The sequence below is a fragment of the Amborella trichopoda genome, chromosome 1, assembly GCF_054954075.1.
Source record: "Amborella trichopoda isolate Santa Cruz 75 chromosome 1, AtrichopodaSantaCruz75HAP2 v2.0, whole genome shotgun sequence".
In the NCBI taxonomy this organism is placed as follows: domain Eukaryota; kingdom Viridiplantae; phylum Streptophyta; class Magnoliopsida; order Amborellales; family Amborellaceae; genus Amborella; species Amborella trichopoda.
Genome location: NC_142336.1, coordinates 25,151,343 through 25,174,595, shown reverse-complemented (window position 1 = coordinate 25,174,595; position 23,253 = coordinate 25,151,343). Strand labels below are relative to the sequence as shown.

Sequence of the window (23,253 nt, the reverse complement as noted above, 5' to 3'; positions counted from 1 at the left end):
TAAGGAGGGTGCAGCCTTCACAGGAAGTAAGACGGCCTTGGATCTACTTCTCGCTCTCATGGTAGTGGTGCTATAAGGGAGTTGTTTTCCCCATTGAGTTCAGCTCCAAAAAATAATGGGACTACTGCCGCTACTAGTAGTTGTTGGGGTTCGGGAATGTCAAAAGATCTTTTATTTGGTACTTAGGGCATCCAGAATGGAATCTTTTATTTTGATGATTTGGGGATTAAACCTTCAAAGATCACTAATGGTAGACACTATGTTGAAATTGAGAAAGAGATGGTCGATTCATGTCTGGGAAGATGGAAAAATGGTTTACTGGGTTATTTCTTAGGTTGCAGACCCAAATGGACCTATATGAAGGGCATGTTGCAGAAAATGTGGAGGTTGAAACAGGAGATTGAAGTGTTCTCTATTGATGGGGGTTTCTTACTTTTTCAATTTCACACTAAGGAGGTAATGGAGGTGGCCTACACTAGTGGGCCATGGTTTGTAAATACGAAATGCTTAGTCCTTCAGGAATGGCATCCTTCGGTCCAACCTTCTAAGCCAACACGACAAGTTGTTCATGTATGGGCCAAACTCCCGAGCTTGCCGTTGGTGTTTTGGGAACCGGATATTTGGTTTCGGATTTCGTCTAGTGCAGGAAAGCCCTTTTTTATGGACAAACCTACGAAGATGCATTCAAGGGCTGAACCAAGAGTTTGTGTTGCGATGGATTTAGCTAATACATGCCCATCTGAGGTTTGGTCTGATATTAATGGACGAATATAGGCAAGAAATCATCCATGAGTTTATCCCGTCAATATGTTCTAAATGTTGAAGGTTGGGGCTTAAGCTTGAAATATGTCGTTCGAGTGTTGTTCAAAAAGGTCCATCCATGCCTAATGTTTTGGCTGGATATGACAATGGTTCTCATGTATAATTGCCCTCAGGAGAGGGTTGGAAGGTTGTGAAGGGCTGGAAGCAGTACATCTATAAGAAGAAAGACAGATGGTATCTTTAATGGTTTCAAGCTCTTAGCGAACATAGCAGAGGATGCCCATTTGTTGGATATTCAGCAAGCCGATGGTCATCATGATTCCATTATTGGTGAGCCCAGTGCTGATGCTGATACTACTATGCAAGAGCATTTAGTGGATGTTGCTGCCACTGCACAAGAGAAGCCAGATGCTTCTTCTTATCATGATGAAGGACTCTATGATCTTGAAACAGAAAATGTTAATGTTGCTGACGTTCCCAAGCAGTTAGAGGCTCTTCCAGACGGTGATGCTGCTGCTGCTGGCCGAGAGCATATGGAGGAGTCCAACGCTCATGCTAAAGTACAATCTGGTGCTGATAAAAGCACAATACTGCTGCCGTTGATATCACTCCTATGGAGAAATTTGATGATGGTGCTGCCGGCCAAGAGCAGATGGGTGAGTCGAATGATCAACTCGACGTACTAGCTGGTGCTGATACAGAGCACAATGCTATTGATGTTGATGACATTGCTCAGGAGAATTTAGACGCTACTGCTGCTACTGATCAAGAGCTGTCAGATCGTCGTAATGATCATGTTGAAACTGATGTTGACATCCTCACAATAGGAAGCAAGCAGAAGCATGATGATCTTTGCAGATCAGCAATGGATATGGAAGACGCTGTTGGGGGTCCTCTAATGCCCTTTACTACTGTTCCTAACAAATCTGAGGAGGGTGATGGTAGTAAGAGGAAGATTGTGCAGGACCATGCTGCTGGTGATGGGATGTATAAAGCTAAGCTACAATCCAAATCATCAATATCATCAGCATCTCTGGGTGGAAAGAAAGTGATCGTTCACAAGGCCCAAAAAGTTCCCCAGGGTATCCCATTGGCTAGTGAAGGTAAGCCTTCTTCTGACAAGTCTCTTAATTCCTAGTTTATATATGTCGGTGGTAGCATGGAACATTCATGGCCTTCAAGGCTGTGGTAGGGTATTTGAGATTGGTGTTCTTAAAAATCAAAGTAATGTGGGGTTATTATTTCTTCTAGAGACTAAATTGCCAATAGATCTAACTAATGTATGGTCAAGGAAGTTGGGTTTCCAAAATAATGTTGTTGCCAATAATACTGATGGTAGATTGAGAATCATGCTATTTTGGAACCCTTCTATGTATTCAATCAAGGTTCTTAATGTTGATGATCAGATGATTTCCATTTGAGGCCACTCGTTTATGTGAATGTTCTGTTTTAATTATTTATGGGGTATATACTTTTAATTTTGTTTCTCAGAGAGTTTTTCTTTAGGATCACATGAGAAGTATTGGGGCAGCTACTACAGTACCGTGGTTGGTACTAGGAGATTTTAACACTTTATTGGACAATTTGGAGAGGATGGGAGGTAGTGGATATTTACCTCCAGATTCCGAGGATTTTGCATAAGTTATGTCAGACTGTGGATTAATGGACCTTGGTACTGCAAGGGGCTGGTTTTCCTAATCTAACAGTCAGCCTCGTAGGAAATGTGTCAAAAGAAGATTGGATCGTGCTACGGCAACCACAGATTGGGTGCTGGTGTTTCCAGAGTTCAAAGTAGAGTTGCTTTCAAAGGGGAATTCTGATCATTGCCCTTTGCTGGTATCCATGTCAGATATGGGTTTGGTTGGGCCGAAACCCTTAAAGTACTTCTTAACTTGAGGAAAAATTCCGAACTTTATTGATGTAAGTTCAGCATCTTGGCAAGGCAGAGTGAGGGGCACACCTATATTTCACTTTGTTACAAAGAAAAAAAATACTCTGGGGGGGTTTACGTGCTTGGAACAAGGAAGTGTTTGGTCAAGTGAGTGAATCTATCACAGTACTGAGGCAAAAGTTATCCTTCATACATGATGATCTGTGTAACGACTCTTCCAATGAAAATTTAATGATAGAGGAGTGTACCAAAAATTACAGCAACTATTGGACCATGAAGAGAGTATTTGGAGGTAAAAGTCGAGGCAGCATTGGTTGAAGGAAGGGGATTCTAATACAAGGTTTTTCCATCTATCGACTGTGGTCAAGAGAACAAGTGATCGTATCCTTTTTCTTAAGGATCAGAATGAGAATTCTTTGGTTTTTGAAGCAGATATTGATAATCATATGATAGGCTTCTTTGAAGATCTCCTTGCCCAGGAAAGTACTGTTGATATACAGATGGCTGAACAGTTTCGGCCACCTTCTTTACTTAGAATCCATCAGCAGGAAAAGTTGGTTGAGTATGTTACTATGGAGGAGATACAGGATTGTATCTTGGGGATGAAATGTGAAAGTGCTCCAAGCCTTGATGGCTTCTTAGTGGAATTCTATAAATTTGGGTGGGAGGTGCTCAAGAAGGATCTTTTTTTGGCACTGAATGATTTCTTTAAGAAAGGTAAATTTTTTAAACAAATCAATTCTACCTTTATTTGCCACATTCCTAAAATCGGTTCTCCTACTGTTATGAAAGACTTTCGCCCAATTGGTTTATGCAATGTATTGTATAAAATCATTAGCAAAAGCATTTCTAATCGCCTACGAGTTGTGCTCAATGATTCGATTGACCTTAGAGAAGCTGCTTTCCTGAAAGGTAGACTTATCACAGATAGCATCCTCATCGCAAATGACCTCATATCCATATGTAACAAAAACTCCAATAGGCCCAAAATGAGTTACAGCTAGATTTAAATAGTGCCTATGATAAAGTATCTTGGTCATTGGTTATTGCACGTATGACTGCTTTAGGATTTCCAGATATTTTTATCTCGTAGGTTCGTCTATGCATATCTACTCCTGCTTTTTCTGTGTTGTGCAATGGATCCCCTAAGGGTGTTTTTAGGGGGATAAGAGGTCTTAGACAAGAGGACCCCTTATCTCCCTATCTCTTTCTACAAGTGATGGATTTTCTGAGTAGGCAGTTGGATTGTACTATCGAGCAAGGTATGATTCCTAGGGTTTTCCTTCGGAATGTGATTATGGAGTGTCGCATCTGTTTTATGTTGATGATGTTGCGATCTACTACGATGCTTCTACCACTACTGTTGTTGCTATAAAATTAGTTCTCTCTATTTTTGAGGTAACTACAGGTTAGAAACTTAATATTGCAAAAAGCAAAGCCTTTTTTTCTTGGTTTTGCAAGGCAATAAATCATTGATTCTGAGAGAGCTTGGTTTTGGTGAAGGCTCCCTCCCAATGCGCTATCTGGGATTGCCTTTATTTCATAGCCATTTGAAGTATCGACACTGCCATAGCTTGGTTGGTAAAATGACTGGAACGTTAGGTTCTTAGCAGGCTTTAACTTTATCTTATGTAGAGCAACTTCAGTTGCTGAAATCAGTTCTCTATGCTTCATCTATTTTTTGGATCCTCTCATTTATTCTACCAAAATGAACCTGCAATATGATTGGACGGCCGCAGAGAACCTTCCTATGGGCAGGAGTGGCTAAGAAAAAGGGAGTGCATCTTGTTAAATGGAAAACATTGTTTTTTACCTCAGGCCGAAGGGGGACTAGGAGTCCTCAACATACTGGATTATAATATTGCATGGATGATGAAATTGGCCTGGAGAAGTTTGGTAGACCCTTCATCTCTATTTTCTCGATTTTTTAAGCATCATTATTTCGGGAATTCTTCCATATGAGACTCCAAATACAAAAATTATTCATCTTATGCTTGGAAGGGTATTTGTCTTAGATTATCTCATTTGAAGAATAATGTTCGATGGGTTATTGGAGATGGTCGGCTTGTGGATTTCTGGGCAGATCCATGGTTAACAGAAAAATCAATATGGGACTCTTATGGTTCGATTGTTCATCAAGACCTTGAGGTTGTTAAGCCAAAGGTCTCTAATTATATTGGTGTTCCTCAATCTTAGGTCTTACCTTCGGCTACATCAGGATATTTGATTCAGATACAGCAGGAGGTTGGGAGCTTTATCCTCCTATTATACCCATATAGGGATTTTCTAATATAGATTCATTCTACAGTGGATTGCTCTCGACTAAAGGGGATTGGGAGTTTATCTAGGACAAGGGCAAATCTTAGCCAATTTCTTGAACCTTGTAGTCATCAAAATGTCATCCTCGAGCAAAATGTTTCTCTTGGTTGGCTCTTCAAAATCGGCTACCCACTAATCTCTCTCCTGCAGCAGTGTGGGATAGCCATGGCTCCTCTTATATGCCCCTTTTGTAAAAACGGTGATGATTGTCCCTGTCATCTACTATTCCTTTGTGATTTCTCACTGATTGTATAGGGATCTCTTACATGGTAGTACGGTAAGCTATTCATACCAGGCCCTTCTATCCCCATTATGTTAAGAAGTTGATTATCTTTCAGATTCAAATCCAATAGATTATTTAATATTTGACTTCTTTATTCTTTACAACTATCTAGTTTTTATGGGCGGAGCGCAATCGAAGAGTCTCTCAATCAAAATCAATTAGGAGGTAACAATTGCTTCGACAGAGTGTTTCTCATGTTCAGGAGTTAGCTGATGTTAAATCCTGGGTAAATCATGTATCAAAAAAAGCAATCATTGATAATCTAGTATTCACTTAGAATCAACAGAAGGACTAGCTTGCTATCCCAATGGCGTGGTCATTTCTTAGCTCTAATCACTTCAAGCTAAACATTGATGGGGCTTCCTTGCAATAACCTAGGTCCAGCAGGAGAGGGTGGTGTTATTAGGACCTGTGATGGTGACTTTATTGCAGCGTTCCCAAAACCTTTTGGAATCGCTTCCAATAATTATGCAAAATTCCCTGCTCTTATTGAAGGTCTGATCCTAACTGTTCTGTTAAAATGTTTCCCTCTTCAGATTGAAAGTGATTCAGCCTTGCTCGTTAATGTTATTCATGAACGTTGTTGATCTCCTTGGAAGTTATATACAATTGCAGATAACGTCTTTCAATCTCTCTAATCATTGGTGGTCCATTACCCATATTTTTCGTGAGGCCAATATGGTGGACGACATTCTTGCAAAGAGGGCCACATCTCGTTCACAAGCCATTATTTGGCGTTCTAGTCCGCCAGACTTTATTTCTCTTGCTTTACTTCATGATTTGTCACATGTACCCTATTTTAGGTTTGTTAAGAAATGAGTTGTAATCTTCTATATTTTAAAGTATTAACGAAAAACAGGTAGGGGGCCTTCTCCCCCACTAACTAACCCACAAAAAAAAAGAGGGGACGGCGAACGACCAATGAAAATATCATGAGGAATTAGTGGGAGTTCGGTAAAGAATATAATTAGTTTTCAAAAATTGCTTCTCCTCAGAAATCTAGGGAGAGTTTTTTTTTTAGAAAAATTAACTTCATATAATTATAAGAAATTTACAAAATTATCCAAAAATGGCAACCCACAAATTAGGTGCTCCGAATATATCAAAAATGGCAGCCCACAAGTTGGGTGCTCCGTATACATTCATCAAAAAAGACAGGGGGCAGAGAAGAGAACAGTGGGGAAAGAGTGATACAAGAGAAAGAGAGAGTGAGGAACGAGAAAGAAAGAACAGAGAATACCTCCCAAATACTTTCCAAATATAATAGAAAAAGTAAAAACAGAAAAAGAAAAAAGACAGGGTTGTATTCATCCTGAGCATCTTAGCACCAAAATTGCTAGCAAAGCCAAATCCACCACAAAGCATGTACTGTCATAGACCTTACCATTTCCACCAAGGTTCTATTCCGCCTCTCAGCTACCTTATTGTGTTGAGGAGTGTACGGCATGGTATATTTGTGGGTAATACCTTGCTCAGTACAAAATTCTTTAAACAATCATGAGGAATATTCTCCACCCTTATCGATTCTGAGTACTTTAATTTTCAGGTTCGTTTGAATTTCTACCTTAGCTTTGTATGCTTTGAAACGGTCTAGAGCTTCACATTTTTCCCATAATAGGTATAAGTGGCCAAAACAGGACTGGACAACAATGAAAGTGATAAAGTACCTCTTGTGGCCTTTAGTGGCCACATTCATAGGTCCACAAATATCACTATGGACAACTTCTAAAATGTCAGTAGCTCAATACGCTTTCACAAAGAATTTCTTAATCAGCTCTCCTTGAACACATGATTCGCAAACCTTGGTTAAGTCTCCATTCAATTTTTCAATAATCTTTCTCTCTTTAATTTTTCCATTCTTTTATAATTTATATGCCACAATCTCATATACTATATGTATGTATCATCATCATTATTATAACACGAGACATAAGAAATGGAGTTCTTTATTGCAACCATAGAGAAACCACCTACAAGAAAACCATTCAAGACCAATTCGTCCCCAAATTTTACCTCCACCTTTTTGCCAGTGAAAATGGTGGCATATCCACCGAAAACAGACTCTTCCTCATATCAGAAACATAAAGAGTTTTCTTTAGGACCATGCACTTGCCATTTTCCAACTAAAGGACATAATTTCCAATACCCAAAATCGCATTTGTATTTTCGTCCCATAAAGACAAGTTGATCCTTGGGAGCAATAGGTTTGAAAGTTTTGAAGCCATCCTTGGTGTTTGATACATGGGCAGTGGACCTTGTCAAAACACCATGTCCCTTCCTTAGGGTCCGTTAGTATAGCCTGAAGGACTACACCAGCATGCTCCCTGTCGCCTTTGGGATTCGCATTCTTGGGTGCTTTAAAGTATTTTGCAATGTGCCCAAATTCCTTACAATTATAGCATTGGGTATTCTTTAGATCCTTCTTTTTCTTAGGTCCATTATCCCCTTTTTTTTGAATGAACCAGACTTGGGTATTAGATTTACCATGTTTGTGGATTCATTCATGGCTGAAATGTCGTGAGTCATCCTCTTTTCTTCTTGGGTTTTGAGCTTGGTAATGATCTCATCCAACTTCATGATGCTCTCTTATGCAGTGAGGGCTCAAATGAAAGCTTCCCATGTATTCAATCAGTGGCACACTTGCCTATTTTCATCCAATTTATTTATGCCGCCTCGAGTTCACAAACAATAGCTCCAAACTGTTGTATGTGTTAGGCTAATTGTCCCTTTTCATCTTTATATCTGAGTATTGTTTCATAGGGATGGTTCTTTTAGTGAGGGAAGGAGTGGCATAATCAGCATTAAGCCTCTCATGAATTTCTTTTGCAGACTTCAAGGGCTCGTACTCAAGGGCATGAGAGACTTCCATGCCCATAAGGAGAAGATGCTTCGTTAGGGTGTTTTTGCGCACCCACTAAGCATAAGCATCATGTATGGATTGTCTTTCATAAAAATTTCTTCTTGGTGGGGGTGGACATTTCTCCGTAAGCATCTGGCTAAGTCCCTCTTCAGAGACAACATAGCCAATCTTTCTTTCCCAACTTTTATAGTGCTTTCCATCAAATGTTTTAGATTTAATAAGTTCAGCCATGAAACTCTTGGCAGCCATCTTTATTGACTCAAAAAAAACGATAAAAAAAACTCCTAGACTATGGCAGTAAATTATGAAGGCTCTGATACCAATGAAAGATGTGGTTGTGGAATTCAAGTCAACAAAAAATATTTTCATTATTAATAAATCTGAATTCCACTTGCAAGTTCCACAAAACACTGCTATAAATGAAAATTAAAGCCCTAAATACAATCTAGGACCTTTTCTTTTACATCTAAAACAAATAAACACAATCCAGGAATAAAAACCAAGCTTCCACTAACAATTTAAGTATAAATAAGGTCTCTAGAAAATCATAGTAAATATGGAAATCAAACCGAAAAATAAAAGTAAACAACCGAGAAGACATACTTGATTGTGCATAAGTTACCCCCACGAGACTTGATAAACCCCACATCCGATTTCCTGACCGGTGGCACACTTTTAATCCTAGTGGTTTTACTGAAAATTTATAGCCAGGCTTGTCTAGGCAATATCACTCAATTTAGGGTTTAGAGAGCACAAGAAACAATTAGGGTTAGGTAGAACCCCCTTTTAGAACATCTAGGGTATGACTTAAGAAGGCACCACCCTTTTAAGGCTAGGCATGCCCCTCTCACTCCCTAATTAGGCTTTCTTTGGCATGCCACCCACTTGATATCCTATTGAGGTAGCATGCCACTTTTTTTATCAAGAGAGCGAGGAGAGATACAAGAACTTTTGAGAGATAAGCTACGAGACAGAATTTTGGGGTGTGGAGGAGAGGGAAAGAGAGAGAGGCTCCAAAATGTGTAGAAAATTAAGGGGGTTCGCCTCGTTACTTAGGCCTCAAGCACCGCCAACCCCACCCCCCCCCTTTCTTTCGTATGCCTATACAATGACTCACATTGACCAATAAGGAATTAAAGAAATATGTGAGGTGAGATGAACAAATCTGAACCATCCATCCCACAAATCAGCCATCATGATTTAGGGAAGAATATTAAAAATATTATTGCCTTAAAATTTGACCCATGTCCACTTCTAGTCAAAATAGGGTACGACCATTTAAAAACCTTCCAGAACTTCTGAATAACTATTTCAAAATTGTAAGAAGTCAAAGATAATATTATTTGGTCAAAACTACCTCCAACAAAATACGGCCACATAATCTTTTAAAATAAATTCTAATTCTTTTAAAAAATTATGCATTCAAAACAAACATTTTTTAAATCAGGGAGTGGAGTGTGCCACCCCCTATGGTGACATGTGATCCCATGGGCCCCATGCCCCACCCATGGGGTGTGGCACACAAGTGGGGCTGGATCCAAGGGCCCCACATTTGCCCTTCATGTTTCTCAAAATTTTGAAAATACCCTTTTGAGGAATTTTAAAGTAGAAATAAATTTTAAAAATTCTGAATAAATTTCTAAAATTCACATAAGCATTTCTAACACCAAAAACATAATATTTAGATATAGAATGGTACCAATGGGTCAAAACAAGTTACTATAAGGGCAATCCACCCGACCTAGTACCCATAATCCACAACTATTTTCTCAAACCAACCGAACAAAACCCATGACTCATAGTCTCATGCAAGAGCTCATGATTGGCTTGTAAAAGCTGGCCAATAAATAGTGGAACCTTAATCCCATGATGTGGATTACAGTTCCACCCCCTTAAGAGCAAGCTAAGCACATGTCATTATAATGCAAAAGGGGACTCTCCACGTATCCTTTTTCAAAGTTGCTTCCTAGTAATGCGGTTCTCATATGTACATGTCATGAGGAAGCTTGTCGAGAATTTAGACCTCGCCCTCACATGCCTATATCCACACACAAGAGACTAAATAGTTCTCCTAACCCACAAACCGTCCCTAAGAATCTCTTTAATCTCAACAAAAGATGACCCACTACAAACGTTTTTTTATAGTGCCACATGCCCAAAGGTAATGGTTTTGAACATGATCAGGGTCATAAACCGCATAACCCTTGGTCAGTAAATAATACACACTCCCATTAAAGTGTATAATCCATAATAAATGTCTTTCTACATACTCCCACGACCTTTAAGGGCCACAAACCCCAACATTCAAAAGTTTGAAGTTCTAATTTATTGTAGCATTTCCTTGTTTGTTACAAGTGCTACAGGAAACTAGCTTTAAGAAGTTACGGGTTCCCCCGCAGCTTCTATTCTCCCATGGATGTTCATTTATCCTTTCTTTATAGGAAGTATTTCTTTCACCTTGTTTTGTGTCCCGTGTCTTTTTCTTTCTATCACTAACTCTCTCTAATGTCTTCCCTCTCTAACCATGTTGTTTTTCTAACTCTCATATCTAATTATTCCCTAATATCTAGATATTTTTGTTGATGAGAACTACTCACATATTACAGAAAGAAAAGAAGTACATTATTTACTATGGATCATATGTGCCCGTCAATAATGACTAATATCTAGATATTTTTGTTGATGAGAACTACTCACGTCTTTCAGAAAGAAAAGAAGTACATTTACTATGGATCATATGTGCCCGTCAATAATGACTAATATCTAGATTTTGTTGTTGATGAGAACTACTCACATCTTTCAAAAAGAAAAGAAGTACATTATTTACTACGAATCATATACAATGAGACTATTTACTTCTCATAAGAAAAAGGTAAAAGAAATCGTAAGCCATCAAATATGAAATCTGATGTCATTCCTCCAAAAGTTTTCTTAGACTTTGACCAATGTCATTGATAGACCCCTTGTTGTTGATTTCACATCTGACAGCCGTGGGTGTATTTTACTTTTATGTATAAAATGTAAATTGTCTCTTTGAATAGTTTCTATGTTTAATGTACAAAATAGCAAATCAGTTCCAATAGAAAACTTATGCAAAACAAGGTAAAGCTAGGATTAGAAATATCAGCTTTCAAAAGTTAGCAAAGAAACACATCACAAGAAATCTTCGAGTCAGAGAATAAACTTGATGACCAATGTAACTATATTGAGAAGCATGTTTAACTGAGAAACTCCTATTGCATGTCCAAGCACATGCTTTCCAAAATGCAGAGTTAGAAACTTAAAACATGCAATTCTTGGGGATCAATATTAATCTTTCAAATATTTATCGGCTAGGATGAATAGATAGAGAAACAAACACAAGCATGGATATGACGAGCAGGAATACAACTGGCATTTCCCAAAATCGAGGACATGGGAAAGTGATACGAGTATCTTGATCAACTCAATGATAACTATGTATCACAGACATGCAGTGCCTAACTATCATTATTTGAGAAAACGACCCGCCCAGCACCTAGGCCCCCAAGTATCCCTAAGCAGCTTCACCTTGGCCTCGGTGGGCATATATGGGCACTAGTTCGTAGGCTCCAGCCCATGCCAACTAGGCAGGTGCCTAGCGCTTAGTTCTGGGCAGGCACCCAGGAACTAGGCCAAATTTAAGCAAAAAAAGATAGCCCGTGAAGGGCATTTTGGGCCTTTTTGACCCATTGAATAGGGGGAAAAGGATCAATTTGGGGGTATTCTAAAACCACAAGGTGAAAAAAATCAATCCTAAACCCTAAAATCACCCAAAAATCGTTGTTTTGCAATTTTTTCTCGAATCAAGAACAATTGTAAACTTTGAAGAATCATCAAGAAGCTTACCCTATCTTAATTAAATTATTTTAAGGGTTCTAAGGAGGGTACTAGAACACTTTTGGGGTGCGTTTGAGCATGATCAACATCCAAAACATTAAAGAACAGAGATTTGAGCAGAAAGGTTCATTTTTAATCTATATTTGAGATTCTTTTTCCCCTTTTTTTTGCGTGGAGGATCCGGGGGGGTAGGAGTTCCCGAGCTTGTGAAGAGATAGAGGGGATAAGGACGTGGGCTAGTGGCAATCTCTCAAAGTTCTAAGAGGGGTTTTGGGTTTAAAAGGCCTCATATGAAAGGTCCCCTTGATGCTTTTTTAAACGTAACCTGAGGCCACAATTGAGAAAGGGAAAGGCAAAGGGGAGAATCAAGTGATGCTAGAAAACAAATACAAGAAGGAAGATAGAGGCCGAGTAATTCAATAAATTGCTCAGTGGTTTTATTAGGAAGACATTTCTTTTAATATTGCTCTCTTACGTACAATATTAGAAGTAACTGGCCAAATTTGGCGGCGGTTGAATGGCCAACCCCAAATAAGCTTGTAAAGGCACCATTGTAGAAAGCGTAAAATACACCAAGGAGTACCTCAAGTCCCATAAGGACGCGTGGGCTCAATTTGAGGTGTCCAATATGACATATTCATGGATTGACAGGAGAAGAAAAAGTATCATGAACCTCTTGGTGAAATTTCCTTTAGGTACAGCATTTTTAGATCTATTGATGCTTCTGAAGATTTTCATGATGCACGCTACATTTTCTCTTTGATTGATAAGGAAGGAGGCTGGAAGGAGAATGTAATCAAAGTTTGCACAAGTAATGTTGCTCCCGATTAAGCCACAACTCATTTGCTTCACCAAAAGAGGCCTCATGTACTTTGGACACTATGCTTGAGGCTTATGGCAAGATTCCCAATGTAAAAGGAACACATTCTAAGGCTAAGGAGGTCACAATTTTCATATACGCCACACCATTACTCTTAGCATAATGTGCAATTTCACAAAAAAAGAGGAGCTAATGTGGCCCAAGGCCACCAGATTCACTACTGCTTACTTGCATCTTAGGAGCATAAACAATAGGAGGATACCATTGAGATTTATGTTCACTTTAGAGGATTGGAGCAAGTACAAGCGGTCTAAAGATCCCCAAGGAAAGAGGTCCCACGATATTATTCTTTTTGAGGTTTATTGGCATATGGGGTAAAGTACCCACTAGCAGTATTTCAAAATTTGGTCTTGCGATCGACTAATAGTGACAAGCCTTTTATGGGCTTTATATATGATGCTCTAGATGGAGCTAAGAAGGAGATAGTGGAGAGTTTGAGCAAGTACGGCCCAATTTGGGAGATTATGGATGGAAAGTGAGATAGGCAGCTTCATAGATCATTACATGAAGCTACGTACTATTTTAACCCGAACATTTTTTGACCTAAAAATTAAGAGAAGGGATATAATTATGAATGGATGTAATGAGTGCCTTGAGAGAGTTGCTCTTGAGCTGGATATCCAAAATAAGAGATCTGTTGAAGAACACATTTTGTACAATTGTTCATTGAAGTCATTTGGGAAGGAAATGGCTGTGAGACAACAGACTAAATCAGATTTACGTAATATATTTTATTTCAAAATTTCCTTACAATTTGCTAATGCAAATTTTCAATTGTCCATAATCATTATGATTCATTAAAATTAATTATTGAGATCGAACCCAATTTGCAGCCCAATGGTGGAGTCAGCATGAGAGTAGCGCTCCAAACCTCCAAAAGATGGTTGTCTGGGTCTTGAGTTTAAATACTAGCTCTTTTGTTCTGAGCAAAATTGGAGTCCATTTGAGATGATATGTTTAGTTCTATTCTTGTTTATTAAATTAGCTTTGCATTAAAGAAGATAAAAACATACAGTACTAATTTAATTATACTTTTATAGTTTTACTTTAATTCTCACTAAGTCCAAGTTTAAAATCTAGATCGGTCACGTAGTACTCATGCATTTTTTCTTATTGGTACATACAAAGCGAAGGAATAGGCTTAAGCAAAAGAAGCTCAATGATTTAGTATTTATTGCAAAGAATTGGAGGCTAAAGGAGAAGTTCAATTAGCATAAGAAGAGGAATTCCATCAAGAAGAAAAATCTCATCACTCTCAAGGACATGGAGAAAGCTACTGAGCAGTTGGTCGGAGACCCTGGAACTTAGAGGCCTTCCCAAAGAAGGGTTTGACTTGGATTCGGTTAAGGAGTCTTCAGGCTCAGGTTTTTATCCTAAAAGGGCCACTCAAACAACAACTGCAACTGGTACGTCACAGAGGATGAGGGAGATAAAGAGGGAGGAGGTAGCATATGCATATTCTGAAAAAACTAAGTGTTGGGGTTTGTGGGCTTTAAAGGCCTAGATAGCTTGTATATAAAATCTTTTATAGTAATTTGTGCATTTCAATGAGAGTGTATTGTGGCTGACTAACCTAGGGTTGGGTAGTCTATAACTCGGGTCATGTCCAAAACCTTAGCCGAGGGCATATGGCACTATGATTGAGGGTTTATTGTGGGTTATCCTTGTTGAGGTCAAAGAGATGCCAAGGGACGTTGTTTGTGGGCCAGGGGTGTTTAGTGGTTTCTTGAGTGCGAAGGAAGGGCTTGTGAGAGCAAAGGTCAAATCCTCAATAAAACTTTCGCATGACATGTACATATGACAGCCGCATTTCTTGAAAACATCTCTACATAGAGGGACGGACACGTGTACATGTGCATAGAGAGAGTTCCCTCATGCACTATGTGTGTATTTTGACTTGCTCTTAAGGAACCTGTAGTCCACATATTAGGATTACGGTTCTATCGTTTATTGGCTAACTTTGATGGGCCAATCATGAGCCCCTGCACTTGATTGTAGGTCATTGGTCATGTTGGCTTAGTTTGAGAAGACAGTAGTAGATCATGGATCCAAGCACAAGTGGAGTGCCCTGATATTTATTTGTTCTCAACGCATTAGATACATATGCACTTCAAAGCAGTGTTTGCTATTGTGGATTTTAGGAATTTCATAATTTAAAAATGAATTTTAAATGTAAAAAAAATACTTAAAAGGGTACTTCTGGAATTGATAAAATGCAGGTATTTCAACCATTTATGAAATTATGTATCGGACTCACATGGGGGGCTAACCCCACACGTATGGGACCTACATTAGGGCATCTCATGGAGCGCATTAGGGCCCACACATCCAATGTGTGGGGGGCTTACATTAGGGCATCACGTGAAGCCCACTAGGGCCTACACGTCCCACTAAGTGGGATGCCCACTTTATGTGTCATCTGTTTTAAAATAAAAATAAAAAATATAAGATAAAATATTTTTCTTAGTGAAAATATTTTGGATAAGGTTATCTTCATATTTCCTTGTTATCTAGAATTTTTTACCAAGTCATAATTTAATTAGAGGTCCTAATTACTTCTTAGCAAGATAATAGGATTTCTAGTTTATCTTGGAATTTTCTAGGATTGGAGTTGACTAGTCAAAGTTCTTGATGAACTAAGAGTGGATATGCGCCAAATACCAGCGGATAAGGTCTCTAAAGATTCACTCCAAATCATGATGGTTGTTTTTGGAGATAAATGGCTCAGATTAATTTTCTCTCACACCTCACAGATGACACTTTGTCATAACCAATATATTATATCGACGCTAGCATGTGGTCCCCACACATAAAAGAAAGCACACACACGTGAGGCTGGATCCTTGGTCCCACATGTGTTATTTTAAATTCTACAAATTCTAGAAATACCCTTTTGATAAATATTATAGCAAAAATAATATTTTAAAATTATTAAAATCTTTAAAAATCATAAAAACATTTAAAATACCAAAATAAAATATACTAGGAGTAGACTGGTACCAATGGGTCAAAATCAGTGACAATAAGGACATTCCACTCGCCCTAGGAACCATGATGCACTACAGTTACTTATCCAACCCAACAAAGACCTATGACCCACAGTCTCATTGCAATTGCTCATGATGGGCATGTTAAAGTTGGACAACAAACAGTGGAACCATGATCCTAGAATGTGGAGTTTAATACCCTCCTTTAAGAGCAGGCCTAACACTTGTCACCACAGTATAAAGGGTGCTCTCTCTATGCAAACTTACATGTGTCCCTCTATAGGGCTGCTTCCCAGTAATACGGCTGTCTTGTGTACATGTCGTGTAGAAGTTTGTTGAGGCTTTGGCCCTTGCTCTCATAGGCCTACAATGGCATACAGGAGATCACATAGTTTTCTTGGTCTACAAACATCATCTCTGGGCATCTCTCTGACCTCAACAAGGGATAATCCTCTGTAAACCCTTCTTCGTAGTGCTACATACCCAGGGGAAGGGTTTTGGACATGACAAGGCCCATAAACTGTCCAACCCTTGGTCAATCAACACACATACTCGTACTGAAGTGCATATTCCACTATAAAATATCATATTTACAAGCTCTGTAGGCCTTTAAAGGCCACAAAACTTAACAAAAGTGTCCTATTATATCGACACTAGTATGTTAACCGAGTACAAGTATATGGTATCTTAAAGCAGGATTAGTATTTGTTCAAGGAAAATTGTCTTGTCATCACATTCACCAAAAAAGGCTGCCACTTCAATAAATCCATAGTCAATTGTTCTTTTTTTATTTAAATAAAAATTCTATATCACTTGTTCCAAACTCCCAACAGACTCATTTGCATTCCACTTAGTGTTAACACTTTGAACTCTAGCACAAGATGACACTTTGTCATAACCAATGAATAAAAAATCACTTAACCGACTTGAAACCGCCCGAGTCGGCTTGGAACAGATGGAGAACAAGGTCGAGTGTCACATAATCGGATGACTCATCAATCTTTTGTCAGAAAAACATTAGAAACCCTTAGATTTTCAGGTTTTAAATGCTTTTAGCTTTGCAATCTAAGATAGCAAATCTGCATGCTATTTCCAACAAATCATGGGAAAATCTTGCTTATTTTTCAAATAAAAATCCCTGATTTCAAGCATCCATGAAATCCACAATTTTAGGGCTACTATCATAGTTGTTTTTTCAAGAAATCTGCAATTATAGTATCTATGAAAATCCTACCAATTTCCAGGCATTTTTTATAGCGGATTTGCAGCTGTTTTGGGGGGATTTCACCACCAATTTTGCAATGTGCTTTGGGCAGATTTTCGGCTCGTTCTTTGGGCAGTTGGGTGGCTATGAGTTGAAGGAGGTTTTGAGTTGGAAAGAAGAAGAAATGGGATGATGGTTTTAGATTTGAAGAGGGAGTTGGGTGGCTTGGAATTGCAGAGGAGGAGGAGGTTTTCATTTGGAAACAAGAGGAAGAGGGATCATGATGATTGTAGACTTTATGAGAGAGAGGGTTTAGGAGATGATTTAAGAGAGAGAAAGATATCAGATCCAAGTTGTTTTGAGAGAAAGGGGCTAGTAGATGGTTTTAGAGAGACAGGGGTTAGATGATGGTTTTAGAAAGAGAAATATTGGACCGGCAAACTGATATGAGAGAACAAAGGTGAGATGATGGTTTCAGAAAGAGCTCAGACCTGCAAAATGGACTATACAGAGAGAGGAGCTCACACCTTCAAAATGGACTATACAGAGAGCGAAGCTCACACCTGCAAAATCAATTATAGAAAGAGAGAACCCGCGCCTACAAAATCAATCAAAGAGTGAGAGCTTATATATGCAAATTGCTGTGTGGGAAAGGAGTAAAAGGGGGAAGAAAGGGACCACAGAAAAACAGAGCAGATCAATAAGAGATAGAGAGAGAGAGAGGGGTGTAAAAAGGGGAAGGGAACACCGATAGAGGGACGAGTGGATAAGAAAAAGAGAAAGACGTGTAAAAGGGGGTGAAAGAAAGGAATTGTCGAGGGACAATAGGACGAATGGTTTTCATTAAAGGGTAACTTTGGCTGAGTGAGCCGAGTAGGAACTTCCGACTCAGAACTGGCGGGTGACCAGTTCCACCCACAAGTCTGACTTTTTAAACATTGGTCAAAACCAACTGCCCAGTATAAAAGGCTTTCCAAACCATAAGTTCCTCTAATGTTTATTGTAGTTGCAAACTGAAAGTTGAAAAAGAATCATTTATCATTTCTATATTAGTGAAAAATAAAAACTTATATCTGACACCATCACAAACTGAGTAACTATTTGGGTTGTGAAGGACAAGTGCGCATTTCATAAGTAAATCAAGCATAACATTTTGATGCACTATTAGCATTAAAATAGGATGCAATCAATGAGCTCAAGCCCATAGCTCAACTAAGGCACTTGTTGCTGCAACCTTGAGGTTGTCACTCAGGTCCAACACAGTCAATCAACCTAGTAAAATGAAGCAATCAACTAGGAAAGGGAAAGTGAGAAAGTGTAACAAAGTGGAGGATATGACAAAGCATTTTGGCATATCGATTACAGGTTCCCAAGAGGGATCAGGAATTAATTATGACAATTTTTCAGGTCCCTCTTTGCGACAGGATTACTTATTCTAAAGCTCTTGTTCATATATCAAGTAGCCAGCGCAAGAGCGCGGATTCGAGTCCTGAGAGCTGCTACTTTGTGAATAAAGCCAAAGGTGAGGACCGTTTCCCACCCCTCCCGGGACCCTGTACAAGCGAGACCAGCACCGGGTTGCAACCCCACATACATCACACAAATTATATGCAGAGTAAGTACACAGGCCAATGAAGTTGAACTACATGACACTCTAACCATTGTCAATTAATATCTCTAAATATACTATACTTCTATTCAACAATCATTCCCAATAATGCCTCTGCCACAAAATGTTTCTCACTCCACACTAGTAAAATTGGAGGTAAGTTCCTTTCCCTCCCTCCACCCCCCCAATGCATTTACACTAGCATTCATCTAAACCCCCCACCCCACCCCACCCCACCAAATATATATATATATATATATATATATATATATAGGTAAAAGACAGAGTCAGCCAGGCTGCTTAAATTACAATCTCATCCAATGGCCCAAATTCAATCTAGGCCGATTTGATGGTCACGAACTCATTTCGTATTTGGATTTTCATTTTTTTTCTACAAATCTAAATCACATGAATTTTTAAGTGTTCATTCTTCTCATCAAGGCGCACCTAATTATAATATAAAAAAAGTAAAATATCAAAATTGACCAAAATACCCCTGAAAAGTTTCAAGGTATTTTAGTCAATTTATTTTTTGCATATTATTTTTTTTATATTTTTATTATATTCTCATATTTTTAAAGAATAGATGCTCAAAATTTCAAATGATTTGGATTTGTAGAAAAAAATAAAAATTCAAATGCAAAATGAGGTCGTGATCATTGGATCGAGCCCAAATTCAATCTGGGCTGTTAGCTGAGATTGTTATCTAAGCAGCCTGGCTTACTATCTTTTTCCATATATATATAAATATATATATATATATATGTGTGTGTGTGTGTGTGTGTGTGTGTGTGTGTGTGTGTGTGCGCATTCATGGACTATGTACTAGTGTTCATCTAAAAGAATTTGAGGTCTATTCATATTCTTCCCCCCACCCCCGAAAAAGCCAACAACCCACCCAAAAAAACAAAAAATAATAATAATATTGGATTCATAGGCTGCGTACTAGTGTGCGTATATAATTTTTCTGCTATGCAATCATGGGCTGCGTACTAGTTGTGCATGTGCATTCACATTTTAATACTACACAAAGGCATATTAGCAAAAGGAATGTTGGGAGAAAGAAAACATAGTGAAACAGCAAGAGTATGATGTTCAAAAATTTAGGCACTAACCAGGAAAGAGATTAATGAGGTGAGATAGAAGATGAAGTGAATATGGTGAACACGACTCTCCCTTTTTGAAGGAGCAAGGGGTTGAAATGTGCTCGAATGAAGATATTACACCTTTTCTAGTCCATAGCCCGTGCCATGCATGCGAAACCACTTTGTGAAAAGAGAGACAAGTTTACATATACTGGGAATTATTAATATAGTACATGGATTAATACTTGTAGAAGACCACATTTACGAAAAGAATAAAATTGTATTTATGAATTCCCCAAAATAGGAATGTTACGATTTCCACAAAACAGGAAACAATATTAAAGTATTTATAATCCTCATAGGGTTTTATTTAAGTAACATCCCTTGTAATTTTGATAATTCCCTTTTATTACAATATGTTTCACAGCCACAGATACAGGAAAGGTTACTACAAAGAGGCATCTTACGAAATTTGAAAAATCCTATACAAATTTAAATAAAACCTATATTGCCAAATTTCTGGCTATCCTACCCAAACCGAATCTATTTGCTTCTACTAAATGAGAATATAACATCCGTAATAATATCAAAAGATCGCCATGGAGGAAGCTCATATAAATCTGAATATAAAACCATAGCTACAACTTCTTTATTATTAGAAATGTTTTGTATGGGAATGATGACATATAATAAAATGGAAGGTTAATATAGGCAGTTGATGACATACACCCCCAAGAATATTAGTATGCACGGTATATATTTGTAATGGGAGCTCCTTAGGGACCAGACAAATAGGGCTGGGAGGTTTAACCAGGCATGTATTTCTTCAAAAAGAAAGCATTAGCTTGATTAGCGCCAAAGGCTGGATTGCCCCAAAGTGATCACAGGATATTTGCACGGTTTTTCTCCAACACCCTCATTGTGGAATGGGGATTATGATCCTGTGTTTCACAGAACACATGGAGCATCCACTATTTCAGGGAGGATAGCAGATATGTTGGACAGGCATCTAGCAGCAGATGTGTCTGCTCCATAGAGATCTTGTTTCAATAAGTAAATAGGAAACTAAAGTCTTGGGAGAAATTTTTAGCCCAAAGTGAGGCTTCTGAAGTGAAATTCACAGCAAAGAATTATCCAAAAGGAATCGACTATCATAATTCACATTGTACTTGTTGCCATACCAACAGACACAAACTATTACAAACTGAAAATCTTCAGACAATGTATCATGATACATAAAGAATAACAAGAAGTGCTTTAAGTAGTTGATATGTTGATCAAGACTACTGCCAAAGCCAAACGGTTACAGAGTACCAATTCTTGATCCTAGGTTTGCACTCACAGTCACCAATTTAAAACGGAAGAAAGAAAGCGAGAAAATAACACATATTAAACAACAGGATAAGAATGGGCACAAGCTATACCACTACACATAAATGCCAAACCACTGAAATGCACTAGAAAAAGAGAACCTAAAAAATAAAACACATGCACTTGGATAGAGATCCACTTATTGTAGCACCATCAGTAAAATTATAACCAAATACATCTAAATCATCACAATAAGGCATCATGCAAACTTAATCATTATTCTCCCATTAAAGAATAAATGAATTTACTATTTGTGTGGATTCATTGAAATTAGAACAATGCAATAATGGGTATCTCCTAAGAAACCATCTGCAATTGTTACGATCATACTTTCAGCAACCATTATTTATGCATATTTTGAAGAGAAATGATGTTCTTAGTCATTTGAAATAGTTCCACTTTGTAGCTTGAACAGTGAGACAAAATCAGATGTTCGTGCACACTTCAAAAAATCGATAAGCTGTTGGGTTTTGTAGCCCTTAAAGCACTAGAGAGCTTGCAAAAATGAAATTTTATAGTGAAATATGCACTTCAGTGGGGGTGTGTCTATTGACTGACCATGGGTTGGGTGGTTTATGGCCCTAGTTATGTCCAAAACCTTTATTCCTGGGCATGTGGTATTACTAAGAAGGGTTTACAGTGGGTGTCATCCTTGTTAAGGTGGAAAAGAGGCCCAAGGATGATATTTGTAAGCCGGGAGAACTGTGTGATCTCCTGTGTGTGGTTGTTAAGCCTATGAGAACAAGGATCAAAGAGTCAACAAACTTTCGCATGGCATGTACACATGACAGCTACATTACTGGGAAGCAGCCTTATAAAATGACACATTGACATGTGCATAGAGAGAGCTTCCTTTACTACAGAAATGCTAGACTTGCTCCTAAAAGAGTGGGGAGGGGGGCTGAAATCCACATTCCCATATCATGGTTCAATTGTTTATTGTCCAACTTTGACAAGCCAATCATGAGCCCCTGCATTGAGATTATGAGTCATGGGTCTTAGTTGGGTTGGATAAAAAAACAGTAGTGGATCATAGTTCTTGAGTCAAGTGAAATGTCCTTATTGTCGCTAATTTTGACCCATTGGCACCAGTTCACTTTTAAATTATTTTATTTTGATATTATACATGTATTTATGATTTTTACAAAAAAATTCAGAATTTTAAAATGTTATTTCTGCTGTAAAATTCATTAAAAGGGTGGGTTCCAAATTTTTAGTACTTGAGAAGGCAAATGTTGGGAACCAACGATCCAGCCCCCACATGTGTGTGCCACCCATGTGTGGGGCCCACATGATCCCCTAGGGTGGCATGCCCAATTTTTTTAAAATATGCCATCTTTTAGTTGGATGTGGAATCTTTTAATTTTAAAATAGATTTGATTTCCTATTCAAGTAGGAGTTTTAAAAATATATATTATCTTTGGACTTTCTAAAGATTATGGAAGATTAGTAGAATGCTAAAAGTGGTTATTATTTAAATTTTAAATAAAAGTTGGACTTGGGTCAAATTATAAGGGGATAGGGTTATTAATTTCCACCCAAAATCATGATAGCTGATTTGTGGAATAGATGGCTCTGATTCAATCTCTCACCCCACAAATTTTTTTTAATTATCCTAAAAGTCATGCTAGAAAATAAGATAAGGCATGCCTAGATGAAATCCTACTCCAAGTAGGAAATAGATTTTGTTTTTGTTTAAACTTGTTCGAACCTTTCCAAAAATTATGACAAGCCTCACTCACTCTCTCATGCCATTGTCGCTCTCTCTCACACCCAAGTTTGCTCTCCCTCTCCCCATCCCAATTTTTCCTCTCTCTCCCATGCCTATGATGTTCTTTCATGCCACCAAAAAAGAAATTACAGTAAGGGGGAGGCAAGTAAAACCCTAAATTAGGTTTGCTGTATTTTTGAAAAAAGAAGGGAGATGCCCAGCCTAAAGAAAGAGATCAACTCACAAATTCAGCTCACATCAAACCCTAATTAAGTTCTTGAGCTCTCTAAAACCCTAGTTTGAAAGTTATTGCCTGAAAAGCCTCCTTGGCTAAGTTATTTCAGCAAGACCTAAAGGACTAAAAGTGCGTCATCGGTCAGGGAATCGGGTATGGAGTATATCAAGATCTATGAGTGTAACTCAAGGCATCCTC

The 23,253-nt window shown here is 38.3% G+C and overlaps 1 protein-coding gene across 16 annotated transcripts in view; it reads right to left on the bottom strand.

Moving 5' to 3' along the window:
- Nucleotides 1–23,253, bottom strand: part of LOC18432773 (uncharacterized) — a 69,457-nt gene that overhangs the window by 7,411 nt on the left and 38,793 nt on the right. The gene's annotated exons all lie outside the window — the stretch shown is intronic.